This window comes from Capsicum annuum, chromosome 4 (genome assembly GCF_002878395.1).
Source record: "Capsicum annuum cultivar UCD-10X-F1 chromosome 4, UCD10Xv1.1, whole genome shotgun sequence".
Taxonomy (NCBI): domain Eukaryota; kingdom Viridiplantae; phylum Streptophyta; class Magnoliopsida; order Solanales; family Solanaceae; genus Capsicum; species Capsicum annuum.
In genome coordinates this window covers 52,767,121-52,788,920 of record NC_061114.1, presented here as the reverse complement: position 1 = coordinate 52,788,920, position 21,800 = coordinate 52,767,121, and positions in this window count along the sequence as shown.

Below are 21,800 nucleotides of genomic sequence, written 5' to 3'. Positions count from 1 at the left end.
GCCTTTCAGAATAGCTCCATCTGAGCTTAGGTAATTGAAAGAACTATTGAAAGATCTCATAGATAAGGGATTCATCAGGCACAGTGTTTCCCCATGGGGCTCTATACTCTTATTCGTGCGTAAGAAAGATAGTTCTCTCAGAATGTACATAGATTATCATTAGTTGAGCAAAGTCACAATCAAGAATAAGTATCCACTCCCCAGGATTAATAACTTATTCGATAAACTTTAGGGTGCCAGTTACTTCTCTAAGATAGACCTCAGATCTTGCTATCATCAGCTTAGAGTCAGAAAATGTGACATTTCAAAAACAACGTTCAGAACTCGGTATGGTCACTTTAAATTCCTAGTTATGTATTTTGGACTAACAAATACCCCTATAGCTTTCATGGACTTGATAAAAAGTGTGTTCAAGAATTTCTTTTATATGTTCATCATAGTCTTCTTTGATGATATTCTTGTTTATTACCGTAGTGAAAAGGATCATTCAGACTATCTCAGAATTGTGTTGCAGAGTCTTAGAGCCCAACTGTTATTACCAAGTTAAGTAAGCATAAGTTTTGGATAAAGATTAGTAACTTTCCTTGGCTATATTATCTCTGGTGATGACATTTGACTTGACCTTCAAAAGACCAAAAGAGTGAGATACTGGCCCAGACCTATCTCTCTATCAGATATCAGGAGTTTCTTGGGTTTGGCTAGCTATATGATTTATTAAAGGGCTTTTCTATTGCATCCCTCATGTCTTTATTGACTTAGAAAAAAGTAAAATTTCAATAGTCAAATTTAGGACAGAAAAGTTGTATAAAGCTAAAGACTCAACTCACTTTATCCCCAATCTAGACTTTCCATGACAATTCATATGGATTTTTAGTTTACTATGATGCTTCTAGAGTTGGTCTTGGTTGTATGTTGATGCATAGAGGTAAGCTTATATCCTATTCCACTATAAATCTTAAGCCCCATGAAAAGAATTATCGTATGCATGATCTTGAGTTGGCAGCTGTTGTTTTTTCCTTGAAAATTCAGAGGCATTATCTTTTTAGGTTTCATATTGATGTGTTCATGGATCAGAAAAGTTTGTAGTATGTGTTCTTATAGAAAGACTTAAATATTCATCAAAGAAGGTGACTTGAGTTGGTAAAAGATTATGATATAAGTATGTTGTATCATCCGAGTAAGGCCAATGTAGTGGCAGATGTCCTTAGTTGATTATGTATAGGTAGTGTTAGTTATGTTGAGGATGATAAGAAGAAGTTAGTTAGGGAGGTTCACTAGCTTGCAAGATTAGGTGTCTGATTGGCTGATTTGGCTTAAGACAGCATATGGGTTCAGAATGGTTTGGAATCTTCATTGGTTAACAAAGTAAAAGAAAACCAAGTTAGGGATCCTAGTTTGGTTAAGTTGAAGCAGACAGTTAGAGATCAGAAAACAGAGATTTTCTGTCAAGGGGGAGATGGTGTACTTCATTATCACGGTAGGTTATATGTTCTATATGTTGATATTTTGAGGCAGTGGATTTGGTGGAGGCATATGGTGCACGATATTCTATTCATCCAGGAGACACTAAGATGTACCATGACTCACGGGAAATCTATTGGTGGAATGGTATGAAGAATGATATTGCAAAGTTTCTGGTTAAGTGTTCAAATTATTAGCAGGTTAAAATTAAGCACCAGAGGCCTAGTAGTGCATTACAAGAGTTCAGGATACCCACTTGGAAGTGGGAAGTGGTGAACATAGATTTTGTGATGGGTTTGCCTCGTATTCATCATCAACATGATTCGATATGGGTCATTGTGGATAAAATGACTAAATTAGCTCATTTTTTGTCAGGCTTTATATGAGAATTATACCAGGCTTTATATGAGTGAGTTGGATAAGTTGCATGGAGTTCTATTGTCTATCATATCAGATAGAGGTACTCAGTTTACATCTCATTTTTGGAAGGCTTTTCAGAAGGGTCTTAGTACCCAAGTTTATCTCAGTACCACTTTTCATCCTTTGATCGATGGTCAGGAAGAGAGGATTATTAAAATCTTAGAGGATATGTTGAGATCTTGTGTTATTGATTTATAAGTAGTTGTGATGACCACTTACCATTGATGAAGTTTTCCTATAAAATTAGCTATCACTCCAGTATTCAGATGACTCTATTTGAGTTTCTGTATAGGAGAAGATATAGGTCTCCTATTTGTTAGTTTAAAGTAGGTGAGGCTACTTTGATAGGGCCAGATTCAGTATTTGAGGTGATGGAGAAAGTTCAGTTTATTTGGGAGAGGCTAAAAACTTCCCAAAGTCGCTAGAAATCTTATGCAGATATGAAGAGGAGAGACCTTAAGTTTGATGTTTGTCACATAGTCTATTTGAAAATTTGGCCCATAAAGGGAGTGAAGAGGTTTTGGAAGAAGAGGAAGCTCAGTCCCTGCTATATAAGCCCTTCTAAAATCTTGGAACCATTTTGGGAAGGTAGCTTATTAGCTTGAGTTGCCTAGAGATTTAGCCCCAGTGCATCCAGTATTTCATATTTCTTTTCTAAAGAAATGTATTGGCAATTCAACTGTTGTTATTCCTTTATAAAGTATTGTTGTTCAGGATAGCCTTTCTTGTAATGAAATTCCTGTTGAGATCCTAGATCATTAGAACCATAGACTAAGGAAAAAAGAAGTTTCCTTGGTTAAAGTTCTATGGCAGAATCAGTCCATTGAGGGAGCTACTTGGGAAGTAGAAATAGATACACGTACCAAGTACCCTTATATTTTCTCCAAAAACTCAGACTCAGCTTGAGGTAACATTTCTCCTAAGATTGACTCTATCGCATTCACAATTACACCTATATAATCATTCTTATTTTATTACATGCATTCACAAAAGCAGTTCAGTTCATGTATCATATTTCAGACTTAGTTATGTATTCATGTTCCCGGTTATACATGTTCTATAGGTGATCTCATTTACCTTAGTTCAGTACGCTCAGTCTAACTAGTCTTATTAGAGGATGAATGTTCCGAAAGGGAATATATTGTAATATCCCATATTATTCTTAGCTCAGTTCAACTTCAAGTTGCATACATAAGGGGATTAATTCCTAAAAATTTCACTAAATGTTAGGGACTTAGTTATTTTAAGGCCTCTAAACTTTAAGGATTTTTAATTTGGTACTCCCAACCATGAGATGTTGGAGTTGAGTTAATTCATGTTCAGGGGTGTAAGAAGAATGTCTCAGAGAAGTTTCATATTTTTTAGATAAGGTTTGCATCATGTTTGGATCATGAATATAACAATTCACCACTATATGCCCCCATCGCGGTGCCATTCCGTTTGTCATGCATACTGCATCACAGTGAGTGCATTGTACCACCACAATTAGACCACATCACAGTAAGTTTGTCATTCCCAGTTATAAATTTAATTGAGTGAAGGGGAATTGGGACTTTTCCCTCTCTAACCAAATCTTCCATAACATGAATTGGGACATCATTTAGGGTATTATTTGGACTTCTTCTCCAAATTCCTCTCAAAAAAACCCTTACTTTTCTCCAAGATCACAAATTCAATTCCTCTCTCCCCAAGAAATCAAGAATTTAGGTTCCCCAAGTTCAAAAACATTTAAGAAAATATCAAGATTGGTATTTCTCTTTTAAGTTAAATGATTAAGTTATGTAGGATGTTCATTCATGAGTTCCTTTAATCCGTGGAGCACAAAAATCCTCCTTTCGATTAAAAATTTGAATTTTTATATTATTATTGTAGTTTGTATTTCTTAAGATGGGTTTAATTCATGTTTCCATGGTGATTTAAATGTAATTCAGACCATGTGTAATCCCATGCATAATTTTGAATTCCTCATGCTATGAATTTGAGTTTCACATTCTTTATTTAAGAGAATTTTATGATGAATCTTAACTTTATGATTCTTAGCAAGCATTCCCATGTTAAATTCAAGATCCCCACATGTTTAATGAAATTTATATGCTTATAAGTATTCAACCATGATCCTTTACTATAATTTAAACTTGTTATTACATTCAGTGATTATTCAGTATTAGTGGGTTATGAACACTCGATACCTATATGTTTTACCTGATTTTCAGCTTTTCAAGTATGATTTAGTTAAACCATGATTATTCATATTTATTCAGTTATTATGATAATAATGAGAAATATCAGTCATGAAGTCATTTTAAGTCAAACTTAGTCTAGTTTCAGTTCTAGTGTTAGTTTAGCTGGGAGTAGGATTTAGTACCGAGCAAACCCAGGGATGGCGACTCAGTTGCTAGTAAAGGGTGTGACCTTTGGTAGAAGTCCCTGAGTTCTATAACTATGTAGCAAGTGTAGGTTACAGATATGAACCTACAAGTTGAGGGTTGTGATGATAGGCGAAATTACGCGCCTATATCAATATATTTTGCCCATATTTTAGCCTAGTTTCGAGAACTAATTATCTATTTCGTACACTTTTAGTCCTTTTTCCTGTAAATGAGCTAACAAATGTGATTAGGAAAGTTTCAGGTATAAATGATGCAAAATACAGCAATTTATGGCTTACTTGACGCAAAAGAAAGCTCACAAACGAGATGGAAAGGAGCTGGACGCATAAAGGACTAAATCTGCTGCATGGAAAATCTGTCCCGGGCTAAAACAGCATTTCTGAAGACTTTGGGACTTACAGACACAAAGCTGGATTTTTGCCATAATACATTAACCTAGTGCAATTAGGTTATGTGTTTCATCATTCTATTTGGATTATAATTTTGTAACCTTACCCTAGTACAATTGGGTCAAGGATTTCATTAGTATATTAGGATTTGGTTATTTATTTTATTAGTTTAGTAGGAGTAGGATAGGAGTATTATAAATACCCTATCATGTTAGAGATTTTTGAAGGGGGAGGAGACATTCTGACAATTCATTCATCTCCTTACAATTAAGACATCTTCCTACAACCCATTCTCAATTCTTCATTCTTCTACTCTTAAATTCCACAACAAGAGAATCGTTACTTGCTACGGAATCACTAAAACCACACGCCAAACACCTACTATTCACGCCATCCACCATGCAAAGCGTGATATCCTTCGCATTCATGGGTAACTAAATCTCTTAGTTGGGGTTATGGAAGCCGAATGAGTTACTATCTATAGCTATGAGTTTGTGAGTTCAAGACAAGTATATTGCTTATATCATTATTCTCTTCATCTTAAATCTACATTCTTTGCGGTTCAAACACAAGAACACGCCATTCTAACATCTAACCTGTTCGAGAGAAAGGTTATTTGTCTAGAAAAGAAGACGCATAGACCAACGCCAGTCTAACATCTGACTTGTTCGAGAGAAAAGTTATTTGTCTGGAAAAGAGATAATGTCAAGGTAGTAGGACACCCTTTCCTATTAAAAAGCTAGTGCCGTACCTGGACTAACTTCTTGGAGAATTCGTACCGTTAGTCACACTTTAAGCTCGAGAGAGTTAAAGTGAAATAGTCCTTGTTTAGGTCGAGAGACGCTTGGATTTACCATCGACTACAATTCTCTATAAGCAATTACATGTCAAGACTCTACACACTCATAGCCAATAGAGACGTATACCTCAGAAGGTGGACATAACCCCAACGCCTCAATTCTCATTGTTTACAACACACGTGACAATCTCTCTTTATTTTGCTATTTTCAGTTCTTACATTCTTGTTTTGGTTACATACTACAATCCCCCCTTTTCTACGAGACTTGCACTAAAAGTCTAGTAATTTCTCTTGCTTGTTGGCCAAGCTATTCTCTGTGGGATCGATACCCAACCCAGGTTGGGTTCTATATTTGCTAACGACCGCTTTACACTCCCACGAGAGCTGTAGATTGAGCGTTATCAGGTTGACAAGGTATTTACCTGCCAGTTGAGGGTAACACATATCTCATTAGAGCACCTACCCATTGAGGGTGACTCATTAGTCCTTTGGGACATCAGTTTAGTGGATCCACATAGCCAGTGTTAGTACCCGTGGCACAATACTAACACCCTTTCAATTGGGGTTATAAGTTGGACCCCTATTAACTCAGATTGGGGTATTTAGATTAGATTATATTGCCCACAGTCTTAATATAGTATGTCAGTGTAGTCTCAGTTCAGGTTTGCTTTCCAAGTATGTAGACTTTCAGTTATTTAGTTATACAGTTTATAGTGTCTCAGATTTTAGACTTATTTCATATTACATATTTATGCTTGGTCTAGCATTCTCAGTTGTCACAGTTTTTATGCATTCATGTTAAGTTAGCTCATGCTATCAGTTAGTCTTTATTTCATATGTAATATACCCCGTGTATATAAGCTAAAAACATCTTATATAGTAGTACATTCAAAGTACTAAACGCATACTCTTTTTTTGTGCTATGATATCTCATATCATAGGTTCAGACACATAGTTTCCTAACTGCAGTTAGACAGTTCAGTGTACCTAGCAGTAGTAGTGGTGATTCCTCATCCATCGAAGATTGCATTAATTATTTTAGTTATTTCAGTAGTTTCATATTTTCAGTAAGTCAGAGTTAGTTAGGGTTTTGTCCTATCAACTCCTCAATCAGTTAGAGTCTTAGACGTTTATAAAGTCATTTTTATTTGTCTTATCAGATGTTTTAGAGTTGTAAATTCATTTTTATTCTTAGTATTCCAACTTTATGGCTTTATTAGTTATTTTCTGCATATATCCATTATTATTTTTTTATTCAGTGCTCTCAATAGGTACCTACACATGGGTTAGCTTATGGTCACCTGTGACTGTAAGCACCATTATCGCAACTAAGGGGTATCCTTGGGTCGTGACAAATGGTTTGGAATTAGCTTTAACCTCAACCCAGTCTTGTGAAATTTATTATGATTATGAATATATAGATTGGACTATTTTGGAAACTTGCATTGTATAAAAGGTTAATGAAACATAAAATCTGTTTTAAATTGAAAATTTTATAGTCCTATTGAAGGATTGGGTTAGAGTACCTTTGGATAAATGGTTTGGTTCCTACTTGGAAGTTTGGATAGCTATTTGTGTATTGAGTTATAGTCCTATTAGCTAAACAATTTTGTTCTTAATTGAAACTTTAAAGTCCCATTGGCTGATTGGGTTAGAGTCTCTCAGGTGAATGGTTGGACTTGGCTAAATGACATGTTCTTGAAAGTTATAGTCGGTATGACCATACCAATTGATAATGCCTTAATTAATGTCTCCTCTCTTAATGAATGGGAATTTTTAAATGTTTTAATTAGGCTTAAAGGTGGTTGTGTAGCGAAGCCATGGAGATAGAGGTCCCAATGGACTGATACTGGAAACTCATATTTGCTGATGTGAAGGTTAGTCTTGATGACTCTATACATGTATCACGGTTGATATATATTTTAAGAGATGACTAGTTGCCCCGAAGGCTTTAGCTTCTCTCATTTTTCTCTGGTTCGTTTGGCTAATACGTACTGGTGCCCTTTGGGTGGGGGGAGCCAAACCTTTGTAGTCCGTGGGTGCCTTCTTCATGGTTGAAGATACATAGTTGAGGCTAATAATTTTAAGTCTCATGCTAAACCATGTTCCCTATCTCGGCATCTAATATATATGTATGTGAATGCGTGCTTATGTCTTTTGGAATCATTTATACTTGGCATTATTTTATCCTTTCCATGAGTTACATACTAGTACGCATCCCACTAACCATCTTCGAATGTTGTATCCCCATGTGTTGCAAGGTCTGAAGGTACTACTTTTCCTACATAGTGATAGATTTCTGGGTTGTCATCCATTAGCTTTAAAATGGTGAGATTCCGTTCCCCCGAAGAGTTATCATTTTAAAGTTATTCTTCTTTGGTTTCATAGACTATCGTTTGGTTTCTGTTTGTCTATCATTGGGGGAATTTCCAAACCTAGATTGATGTTGGTTTTGTAGAGTATTTACGGATTACTTTGGATTGGGATTTTTTTTGGAGATATTAGAACCTTGATATGGTTTCTCTATTTTATATGTATCCTCTTGGATTACTTCATCTATAATATATGTATTGTGTTCTAGTTTATTAGACAAAGTGGGTGGTCTCTAGTTGTCTGTGGACTTTGGATACCCATCACGGGCAAGCCCTGGCTCAAGTCATGACAAACATAGTATCAAAGCCTAGGTTTGGTGTCGTTGGGTGTTCACAAGGCCATGTCAAGTAGAGTTTATTTTATGGGTGAATAGTGTGCCATACATATACAGGAGAGACTACAAATAATTTAGGAATATTTTCCTTCATTATTGGTCTATTTTCGAGCGATGGAGTCTATGGTCTTGAATCTCCTCTAATTTCCATTTGTTTGTATTTCACATCATGTCTCCTTGAGGATCTGATGCTCGTGGGAACTCTTCTATCCCTCTTGAGGACAATGTGGATTAAAATTATCCTACTTATGGATTTTGGACCCGATCTAGGGTCCCTTCTCCTGATTTCTCTCATGGAATTCTGCTGATTCCACTAGTCCCACTCAGGCTTCTTAGTGCGATGTCACAAATATTAAGTTTCGACGATTGATTTATTTTCTTACTCAGTTGGTGGCTTCTTAGTCCCGCCAGTCTAAGTGTGTTGGTTCTATTTCTCCATCTTCTAAGGTTACTAGAGTTGGCCAATTCATGAGGTTGAGTCCTCCTACTTTCATTGGCTCTAAGGCTGAGGAGGATCCTTAAGAATTCATTAATGAGATAAAAAAGAGTTTTTGAGTGATTCACGGTTCTAACTCTGAGGGTGTGGTGTTTGCTACAAATCTGTTGAAGGACGTTGCATATTAGTGGAATGAGGAGTGGGAGCAGTTGAGAGGGGAGGATGCTGAGTCAGTTAAGTGGGATGATTTCTCTGGTGCCTTTCACGATCATTTCTTTCCTCAGTATTTGAGGAAAGTAAAGGCTGAGGAGTTAGTGAATCTGAGACAGGGGTAGACTTCTATGAAAGAGTATGGCTTGAAATTTCACTTGTTGTCCCGCTGTGCTTCGGAGTTAGTGTCTATCATGAGGGCTAGCATGATGAAGTTTGCTTTGGGATTTTCTTGAGACTTTATGTTGGAATTCAAGGTTTACTTGTTGAACAAACATATGAATATTTCTTGTCTTATGGGCTATATGCAATAAGTTGAGGTGGAAAAGAAGAAACAGGCTGAAATGGGAGAAAGGTCAAGTAAGAAATTTAGATTTTCAGATTAGGGTGGAGGTCAGCAACATAGTGGTAGAGAAGGTAAGAGGTGGAGTATTAAGAAATGGGGAAATTTTTATTCCTATTCAATGGCTAGTACTCCATATCCTATGTCATTAGGTGATCACCACTTTCAGAATGACAGTGGGTTTTGGGAAAAAGGTGCTCAATATCAGTCGAGTGGATGTCAATCGACCCTATCTTATCCCCCTTGTCATTTTTGTAGGCAGGTAGATCATTTATTTTTTTATGAGGAAAGGAATAAGTGCTTCGAGTGTGGTCAGCCTGGGTACCTGCGACGGTATTGTCCTCCAGCTAGGGTTGCTATTGGGGCTAATAAGGTTCCAAAGGGTGCTACTTCTAGCTCTGGTACTGGTAGAAACCATCTCTATGCTCTTGCTTACCATCAGGGTTTTCAGGCATCTCCTGTCATTATTGGTATGTTACAACTTTTCTCTTGTGATGTATGTTATCTGCTTGATCTGAGCTCTTCTCTTTCCTATGTGACCTCTATTCTGGCTGTCCATTTTGGTTTTAACCAAGAGTTTATTACAATTCCCTAGTTTGTGTCTACATAAGTGGGTAACTCTATTTGTATAGAAGAGTCTATAGGGGTTGTGTGGTATCTATCGGTTGTAGGGAGACGTTAGTGGATCTGATATAGTTGGACATGCTAGATTTTGATGTGATCTTAGGGATGGATTGGCTCTATTCATGTTATGCCTCTCTTGATTGTAGGACCCGAAGGTTTAGTTTGCAATTCCTTAATAAACCTACGATTAAGTGGGAATGGAGTTCCTTAGTGCCTAAGGGAAGGTTCTGACCCGATCCGACCCGACCCGACCCGAGGCCATGTTGTAATTGGTGTCACAAATTCAATCGGGACCAGAGTCCACCCCCGTTAACCAACCCGACCTCCATCTGCTTGCCCCGAGTTGGCTAAATTTCGAACATATAACAATATAGTGTATCTTCCTAATTTACAAAGTCTACTACTGAGACCGACCCAACTGAGTCCAACTATCCCATACCAACCGTCCAACCATTCCAAGACAAACCAAAACCAAATATCTGACTATAACCAATAGGTTCCATAGGATAATAATTAAATATGTAATCCCAAAATGAAATATGATGGAACGGTGAGAAATTATGTCCAACTATGCCAATGCCAATACTAAGGTTGACACCCATACCGATCCCGCCCATTCCAACCAATAGTAGTCCACAAAAGCCTCTATCCAAAAGAATACAAGAATCTAGTTGAAACATGCCCCCAACTATATCCAAAACAAATATCATAAATAATCTAAAATATGCAATGACATCCATGAAATGCTGCCTTCCGAGAAAATAAAAGTTCACCACTTCACTCCAAAGCTGACCCTCGAATGTCTAAATGCTAAGTAAGAGGATTAGAACGATCGGTTCTTGCATCACGTGTGGATACAACCACCCAAAGATGGGTTAGCAGGTGAATGCTAGCACGATCTCAGGATAAGGATGAAATAATGCCATTTAAGAAAACCAAGTAAAACCATCCATATGCACATAACCTATACATATAGATATTTAACCATGCTAGGAAAGGGAAGAAGTTTTAGTATGCATTTATAACCTTTTACCTGGGTATGTGAAGCTTAACCGTCCTAAATCTACCCACGGGCTATATGGGTCCAGTGTAACACCCTGAACGGTCCCCGATGCATGTAGCTTCACAAACCGAAGATACCAAAAGGGTCTGGGATTCCCATGTACCCTTCACTCTCCATGATACATATGTACATTGTAGTTAGCGGATTCCCGTGCACGTCATGAGTTTCATAAAAGGGTCGACATGCCCTAACCTTCATGTCGGCAAACATGAGTTTCCTGTGTTCGTACATTGAACTCCCACCTTCATAGCTAGCTATCATACCCCGCCATTATTGACCAATTAAAACCATTTTTGAATCAAACCATTATTCCATTATTATTAACCAAGGCAATTAGTAGTGGTATCATTATACTGACTATAACTTGCAAGTACTGTCCTTAACCAAACCTTTTAGTTATCAAGGGATTCCCATGAACCCATAGACCATGTTATCCAATTAACTCAGGGGATTCCCATGTACACCACAAGTATCCATTACCTTATTAACTTGGGGGATTCCTTTGTACACTACAAGTATGCTTATTAAGTCAAATCATTCCAAAACCATTGACACCATTCATATCATTTACGGTTCCATTACCAAGTTTAGACCATGCATAATTTCCATTGAAAACCTAAAACCCAATAATATGGTGAAAACATTATTATAGGCATTTTATCAAACACATTAGGGGCATAGTATTACCAAAGCCAAGGACAATTACCAAACAAATATTCCCATTCAACCAATAATCCAAAACCACCATTAAGGATTATAAAATCATAATTAAAACCTGGAAAAACGATAACCAAGGATAAAGTCAAAACCAATAAATCATATTTGAAAACCAAAAATAATACAACATTCAAATCATGAAAATATTGAATAATCATTTAGTTTGAACTAACAATGAGGAAAGATAACATGCCTTAAACCAAGATGATGATGGAGAGAAATAGCCAAGACAAACCACAATTTACTCCTTCAGATGAAACCTAAGCTTTTTTTGCCGAAGAACTATAGAGAGAATTTAAGAGTGTTTTCTAAGTGTTTAACAACAAAATAGTAGGAAAAATAACCTCCCAAGTGCAATATAAGTCATGGGACCTCATTAGGATATGTGGGGAAATGTCCATATTGCCCTCACATAAACTGCCCTAAATTCCCTTCATAGGGTACGACAGATCCTTACAAGTTGTACCCATCCTGTATGAGTGATACCCACCTCTTGTAACCTAGGATTTTCTCTTTTCACCTAATATTGTCCAAGGTATGACAAACCAAAACCCAAGTCGTATCCAAGTGTACGACTAGTACCCATAAACCGTAACCCTGGTAGAATAGAATTTCAAGAGGTTTGAACATTGACTACTATATTAGTCCATGTTATGACTCATACCCTAGATTATGGCTCATGGTGAGCCACTCTTACTCAGATCTAATTTAAGTTACCAAATCTAAGGTTGAGTAATGTATCCAAACAACCCGTATACAATGATATGAATCGTACAACCCGAATCGTACCCATTCTAGTAACTAAATTCATCTTACCAACCAATACTGGTCAGCATACGATTGGACCATACCACTCATACCCGAGTGAATGACTCATTCCCATAAATCATATCTTGCCTAAAAACCATAAATCAAGGAAATTTTCTAAGTTCCAAAAACTGGGGTGTTTCAAACTGCCCTACTAGAAACATTCGTCCTCGAATGAAGGACCACGCATAGGTAACCACACACATGACTCATTTACGTTATCAAATATATTCTAAATCATTAACTAAGTTGGAAAAAAAAGATGCAAAGATATTAATCTTTCCTTTAACAAACTCAATAAATAAATATATGTTGAAAAACACATACGTTCTATACGAATTTAAGGAGCAAAAATAGATGTGGATACTTAGTCTTCATGTCCTCCTTTTCTTCTCATGTAGCTTCTTCCACCTTACTGTTCCGTCAAAGAACCTTAACCACTGACATAACCTTGGTCTGCAATCGACGAACCTGCTTATCGAAGATCTCAATCGGGACCTCTTTATAAGATAGAGAGTGAGATATCCAACCCTTTTAAAGAAACAATCAAAGAAACATCACCGATTCACTCTCTGAACATAGAAACATAAAATAACAGATGAACAGAGATCAAACCCGAAGGAAACTCCTATTCATTAGCTACATTACCAAACTTTTGCAGAGCCACATAAGGACCAACAAACTAAGGAATAAGCTCCTCCTTCTTACTAAACTGCATTACTTTCTTCATGGGAGATATTTTTAAGAATACCTTATCCCTAACCTCAAACTCCAAATCTCTATGCCTTACATACGCATAGGACTTTTGGCAACTTTAGGCAGCCTTAAGCCTATCCGGAATCACCTTCACATTTTAATAGCCTAGTAAACCAAATTCGGACCAAACATGTCCACCTCACCAAGCCTGAACAAACCAATAGGAGATCTATAGCTCCCCTATACCATGCCTCAAAAGGGGCCATACCAATATTAGAATGATAGCTATTGTTCTAAGAGAACTCTACCAAAGGTAAATACTCAACCCAACTGCCACCATAATTAATCACATATGCCTGAAGCATATCCTCCAATGTCTAAATAGTCTTTTTCACTTGCCCATCCATCTGAGAATGAAAAGTAGTACTCAGACTCACCTTAATACCCAATTTCTTTTGAATAGATCGCAAGAAATGAGATTAAAACTATGTACCATGATCAGAGATTATCAAAATAGAAACCCCATGTAGCTTCACAATCTTCTAAAGATACAACTTCACATAATCCTCTGTTGAAAAGTTAGTCCTCACTAGAATCAAGTGAGTAGAGTTTGTCATCCTATCCACGATGACCCAGATCGAATCAAATTGGTTTTGAGACCGAGAAAGCATGGTAATGAAATCTATATTGATTAGCTCCTATTTCTATTTGGGCAAATCAATTTCCTGATATAACCCGCCTGGCCTCATGTGATCAACCTTAACCTGTTGATACCCTATGCACTTGGCCAAAAATTCAGCCATATCTCTCTTCATACCATTCAACCAATACTTCTCCTTGAGATCATAATTCATATTTGAAGTGTCAGGATGTACAATATAGCACAATTTATGTACCTCATCTAAGATGCTTTGCTATAAACCATCGACATTGAGAATACACAACCTCCCTTGGTACCTTAAAGTATCGTTACCATAGATCTCGAACATCATTACCTTTTGCATACCCATATTACTCTTGACTTTTATCAATATAGGATCTAGTACTTGCTTCTCCCTAATCTCTGCATCAAGAGATGATCGAATCACTTCCTATACCATCACACCATTATCATCGGAGTCCAAGTGATGAACTCCAAGGTTAGCTAAGTAGTGAATATCTTTCACTAATTCTCATTTTTCTTTGTCCACATGAGGCAAACTCCCCATCGACAACCTACTAAGAGCAGCAACAACCATATTAGCTTACCTGGATGATAGTGAAGACTCAGATCATAGTCTTTGAGAAGATCCAACTATCTCCTCTGCATGAGATTTAACACCTTCTGAGTGAACACATACTATAGACTTTTATGATCAGAAAAAATGTCTCCATGCACTCTATGCAAATAATGTCGCCAGATTTTTAAAGCAAAAAACTATTGCCAACAACACCAAATCATAGGTCGGATAATTCCTCTGATGCACCTAAAACTGCCTACAAGCATAGCTAATCACCTTCTCATGCTGCATCAAGAAATAACTAAGTCCTACCCTTGATGCATCATTATAAACCAAAAACCCCTCACTACCCTCAAGAATTTTATAAACTAGAGATGAAGTTAGCTTATCTTTCAACTTCTAACACTCTCCACCCAAGCAACCTACCAAGAAAACTTCAGCTTTTTCTAAGTTAACTTAGCCAAAGGAGCAGCTATCATTGAAAAGCTTTCAACAAACCATTAATAATATCCAACTGTCACGACCTGAGCTGAGAGACCCCCTTAGCCCATCCACTAGTGATATTGTCCACTTTGGGCCCATGCCCATACGACTGTGAAATATGTCACTAGGGAGTAAGGCTTTCTTACTTATATACCTAACATCCCTCCTATGTTTTTTCGATGTTGGACGCCTTCCTAAGTTGGGGTGTTACATATACCCCCCTTATGGACTCAGCATCCTCGCTGAGGTTTGCCCTACTAAATAGGATTCTCCTATACTCAGGACTGAGGTTTGCCCTGCATTACTAGGATTTACCAACACTTAGTTTGAAGTTTGGCCTACATCAATAAGGATAATACAAAAGTGGATCTGATACCATTTTGTCATGACCTGAGCAGAGGCCCTAGCCTGGAAAAGGTATCCCAAACAACAAAGTTTCGAGAGACCCCCTTATCCTATTCACTAGTGATATTATCTGCTTTAGGACCATGCCCGAACGAATTTAAAATACGTCACTAGGGAGTAAGGCTTTCTTACTTATATACCCAGCATCCCTCCTATGTTTTGTCGATATGGGACTCCTTTGTAAGTTGGGGTGTCATATAAGTTTGTAACGCCCCGAGTCTGGTACCTCAGATGCTACACGATGCTCATAATCCATAAGGACCATAAGCTAACCCATGACTGGTACCTTCTACACTAACTGAGTAACAATACTATATAATATGAACTAATAGTTTGAAATGACATAAGGTTCAAAACTGTAATAGTGATAAACATAAATGATAAAATCTGATAAAATATCAGAATCTGAAATATTTAATACTGTCTGAACATCTAGTCTAAAAAGCCTCTAAAACTATTTGAACTGTGGAGTTTAAAGGACATGTCCCCAATAAGTCTGAATACTGAAATAGACTGAAATACTGAATGGATAAACATGTCCTCAAACTATGAGGACTCACCACTACTCTGTCTGTTGAACGTCTGAACCGCTAAGAATGCTCTAGTGCCCGTGTGTCTGAATCTATGGTATAAAATATCATATCGCAAAATAAAAGTATGCATTGGTATGTGGGAATATATTGGTACGCAAAGCGAGGTACGAATGAATGTAAGGGTTCATATGCATTAATAATAACAACTGAATAACATGAGTATGACTGATTGAGAGTACATGCATAAATATGTGAACTATAATTGAGATCGTGATAATACTGTATACTGAGTTTAATGGTAACATGGACTATTGATAATTGATTTACTGATAACTGATATACTGTTATTGAGTGACTATTTCTGATAGTCTTAATTCTGATAGAACTAGTTGAGTTTCGTACTGAGCTGAGTGACTATATTTGATAGTCCTAAAATATATAGACTATTTGAGTTCTTTATTGATGACTGAGACTTAGACTATGGGAGGAAATCTTCTAAACGACATGCCCCTTTCTGAACTGTTTAGGGTCCAACCTATAACCCCAGTTAAAAGGGTGTCAATATCATGCCATGAGTAAGGACAAGTTGTGACTTAACCCTCTCTGATAGGGAGCTCTTCCATCAACCCCTCGCCGGTAGAAGAACTTGAATGAGATGTATTAACCCTAGACTTGTAGGATTATATATCACCCTACGCTTGCTACGTAGTTATGGAATGCAAGGATTGATTCTAAGGATCGCACCCTCTTCTACTGGGTGAGCCCCCATCCTTGGGTTCACTCTGTGCTGAATCCTACTCCCAACTGAATAGACACTGGACTGATTTCCTAGTTCATACTAGGTTGGACTGATCTGTTATTGATTGTACTAATTAACTGAACTAAATTGAGTTTACTGAGTTCCATTGACTGATGGAATACTACTCAGTTCTATTTGTTGACTGAGATTACTAAGGACTGAACTAAATACTAAATGGGACTAGATTGATACTGAATTTATTGAGTTTTCCTGAGTTCTATAACTGAACTAGAGTACTACTAACCGTGACATGACTGAGTCTATTTTGTAACTGACACTGGCTCTATGCACACAATTGTTGGGTATTAATACCCCCAGGACTCAATAGCATAAAAATAATAAAACATGACAATTCTTGAATACTTGACAATATTCAACAACTCACAATAGAATCTATGAGGCATTTCATCAATTACTTGAAAGTCATGAACTTGTACATGAATAGGATTGCATGCTAACACATCATAATATCATTAAACCAATCACATAAGCATTCCATCAAACACATACAAGGTATAGCTTTAGCATAGAAGACATTGTGAACATGTGGGTATAGCATAAGTTCATCATTTAGATCACTAAAGGATCATAAAAGCACCATAATCTCAATTTAGTATTTTATCAAACACATGGTAGGCGTAGCTTCATACTTGGGCATGAGCAACAATGCTAATACATCATGACTTCATAATTCAAGGGTTTCAATATAAAAGAATAAACATCCAACTTACATGCTATCATAATATCAAGAAATACATAAAGATTTCAACTTGGAACAACATTAACATGATTACATTCAAACCCACAACATGGAAATCACAATTCATGTTTTTAAAAAGAAGTTTCTTGAACTCCAAGGGTGGAAGGGACCCTTGGATGAACACTTTAAATACCTTGTTGAACAATTTTTAGAATTTAATGGTGGAAATCTTGTGTTCTTGATTTTAAATTTAAAAATCCTAAGGCTTGTTCTTGAGAGAAATTGAGAAAGAGTGAGTTTATTTGCTTTCTAGGGTATTAAATTTCGTGTTTTAGGGGCTTAGGGTCAGGGGAAAAAGACCCAAATACCCCTAAGAATGTGGTCTTTTAATGACTAAAATTAGGTTGCCGACGCGCAGGTCTACGCAACACATCGATGCCATCAATGCAATAGTAGACGCGTTGTGCCAAGATCGCACCGACTCACTGGAATTTGACGCTGGTAGGTGGGGAAAATATTAACCAACACGATGGGTGATGTGGCGCACTGAGATCGCGTTGGTTCACTCTTTTAGGGTTTCAAAGGAGCTTCAAACGAAGTCCAAAAAATCCAAAACTTGTCTGGGAACACCTATTGACCTTCCTAATCATGAATTAACTAAAACATAGACACTTAAAGGACATTGAGGTCACAAAATGAGATTGCCAACTTTCGAAGGATAAAAATAAACTAAGTCTAAATACTTAGATAGAATTTTTTAAGTCTGGGACCCCTTAACAAACTTAAAGGACTGAATTAAGCTAAAAATTTTGTGGGGTCTTACACCATCCAAACCTAAGAAGTTCCGAACGTTGATTAGAGTTGTAGGTCTTAGCCACTTTTTGATCACAACTACCTTTTGTAGGTCCAGCATGATCCCTTCGTTAGAAATAATATGACCAAGAAAATCACAACAATTTCAACCAAAAACAACACTTGCAAAATTTGGCATACAACTATTGTTCCTTCAAGGTCTACAACACCATACTGAGGTGATTATCATGATACACCTCACTCTTGGAATAAACAAGAATGTTATCAATAAACACAATGACAAAGAGTTCTAAGAACTACATGAAAACCCTATTTATCAAGTTCGTAAATACCATCGGGGCATTAGTCAAATCAAATGACATCACCATGACTTAAAAGTGCCCATACAGAGTGTGAAAAGCTATTTTAGGGATACCCTCCTCCCTAATCCTAAGCTGATGGTACCCAAACTGAAGTTCTATCTTAGAGAAGAACTTGGAACCTTGCAACTGATCAAACAAGGAATCTATTCTTTGGGGAGGATACTTGTTCTTGATCTTCACCTAATTCAACTATCGATAGTCAATGCACATCTGAAGGGAAAATCGTTCTTGCATACAAACAACACCGGTGCACTCCATGGGGATACACTAGGTTGAATAATCCCCTTATACAGAAGATCCTTAAGTTTTTCCTTTAGTTTCCTTAACTCAGTCGGAGCAATTCTATAAGGAGGAATAGATATTGGATGAGTGTCCAGAACCAAACAAATACCAAACTCTATTTCTCTATTTGGAGGGACACTAGGAAAATCATCAGGAAAGACCTTGGGAATCTTATTTACCATTGAAATTGAATGTAGATAAGGACCTTCTAAGTTAAAATTGTTAACTTGGACCAAGTGATAAAGGCAACCCTTAGAGACTAACGTTTGAGCTCTAAGATAAGAAATAAACCTCCCCCTAGGAGAAAGGGAACCACTTTCCCACTCTATAACTAATTAACCAGGGAGCCTAAAGACAACCTTATAGGTCAAAAATTCTCTGGACGTACAAGAATATTGTAACCAATCCATCCCCAGAATAATATCAAAACCACCATATCCAGTTCAAACATATCTACCAAGGTCTGCTTGCAACCAATAGACACCACATATCCCCTATAGACACTTTTTGCCATAATCGAGTAACCTACTGGGGTAGAAACTAAAAGAGGATCCAAAACAACCTCAGGATCAAAACTAATATACACATCCATAAATGGAGTCACATAAGAAAGAGTAGACCTTGGATCAAGCAAACAATACATGTCACAAGAAAAGAGTTATAACATACCAGTAATGACTTCAGGTGATGCCTCAGATTCATACTAAGAGGCAAGAGCATACAACCTATTCTAGCCTATGCCAGTACTAGAAGAAAAAAGTAGATGCTGAAGCCGTACCATTAGGTGTAAGAGTAGAAGAAGAAGCAATTGGAGCTTTGTCTACTCCCAATGTACCCTTTTTGACCAAATAATTTTTGAGCATATGGCCTGGCTATCTACATTTAAAATACTTGTCCCTACTTTTATCATAATAGCCCTGATGGATACGACCTCAGAATCGAAAAGGAGGTCATGAAGAATCCTACTATGCCCTACTCGCTTGATATTGGGAACCTTGTTCCTAGAAATTATCACCACCTTACGGACGCCTATCACCCAACTGCCTTAGGTAAGGAGTACTAGTAGTAGATAAGGAACCTAAACTCCCCCACTTCTTTTTTTGCTATTTACCTCCATCCCAACCACCCAGCTGCTGATCACCATTCTTCTCAGAGAACTTTCTCCTTGTACCCTTCCTTTCCCCAAACTTTGCCTATTTCCTCTTTTCATTCTCTACCTGCTGCATATGGATAACCAACCTCAAAATGTCCATATTCTTTATCACTAAAACAGTTTTGCTTTGAAGGATTAGATCCCAAAATACCCCAGAAGTGATCTTTCTCAACCTCGCCATCATGTCATCTACAAAATCAGGAGCATACCTTGACTACTGATGAAACTTTAAGGCATATTCCTTGACAGATATTTTACCTTGCTTGAGATTCACAAACTCCTTGTTTGCTTCCCTTATCTCTTAAGGAAAGAAATGTTCCAGAAAAGCATTAGAGAAAGCATCCCATAAGGACAACTTCTCCATATCACCTCTGTCCTTATCCCATAACTCGTATTAATTATACATAATATCCTTGAGCTGATAAGCTACGAAATTCACACCTTCCACCTTTGTGGCCTGCATCACCCTGAATATCTTCTCAATTTTATCCAAGAAACCATAAGGATCCTCTTACACTTTTACACCAGTTAGATTGGGAGGATTTAGCTTCATAAACTAGCCAACCCTTATGGCTCCAGCAGACAACCCACCAGATATATCCCGCTCAGCTTGAGCAGTAACTAACTGAGCAATAGTATGAATAAATTGGCAAAATTCTATATTAGTTACCTCTCCTTGAGGAATACTAGTAATAAACATGGGAACTCCAAAATGAATAGGGATAGGACCCTGAGAATGAGTGCAAACTCCATGAGTAGGGCAGACCCCATCAATATCATCCCCAAGTGGGATAAAAGAATTTCCTTGTGGTCCAAATCATCTAGGCTTGATCTAAAAATGGAAAAACAAAGAAATAGATAGGAATTCCATGACATAGATTCCACCCTTAAAAATAGAATACCAAGTAAAATATTCCTAAATGCCTTGTAACCACTTTTATAAGTGTGGCGAGCTACGCACCCCTAAAAGAGACTCTACTAGACACGACCTTGTGGACTTTCAATTGACCATGAACCTAAAACTCTGATACCAACTTTATACAACTCGACTTGGGGCCTTGTCGTAATAGGCGTCCCAACTTCGACTGGGATCGGAGACCACCCTCATTACCAAACCCAACCTCCAGTCGTCTGCCTTGAGTTTGCTTAATTTTAAACATATAACAAGATAGAGTAACTATAAAACATAAAAATTTTGGGAAATTCTACTACCAAGACCAACTGTAACACCCCAGAAAATGGGTCCTGGAGCGTCACACGGTTTGAGCCATTTTCATTTAGTTCAACACAAATTAACGGGGTTTCCATAAATAACCCTCAAATATTAATAGAGAAATCATCATCCAAGAAGAAAAGAATTTCAGAAAGATAATAAAATACAACTTATTAGTCAACTCCCAACATCTATACTAGTCTAATAAGCCTCTAAGAAAATTAATAAAACCAGCGAGCCATTGAGACATGCCCTAACTAACTCATACTCAGTCATCAAATGTAAACAATTCCGTGAAACCAACATCAGACATCACACCCTTGGAACATGAGGACTCACCACAACAGAGGATGTAGAACAGCATGCCCGAAGAATTACTATCGAACCTAGAACTGAGCACCTGAACCTATATTCCGAGAAAATACAGCCCACATCCAAAGATATGGGTCAGTACTATGGAAAGGAACCAAGTATATAGGGGTGTATGCAGTTGTATGATATGCCCAAATTACAACTCTCATTAGAAAGTATAAGCGGTCGCTGTCAAATATAGAACCCAACTGGGTTGGGTGTCGAATCCCAGAAGGAATAATATGATCACTAAGTATTGCGATTATAATTAGACTGCTGTCGAAGGTTCCAATATAAGGGAGGTTTTGATTTAGGTGCACAATACTATTATCAGGGTAACGATGAGATAATATGTGTAATAATATTTGATCACAGAGAATGACAAGTTAGGGTTATGTCCACCTTGTAGCTTCTACTTCTCTAT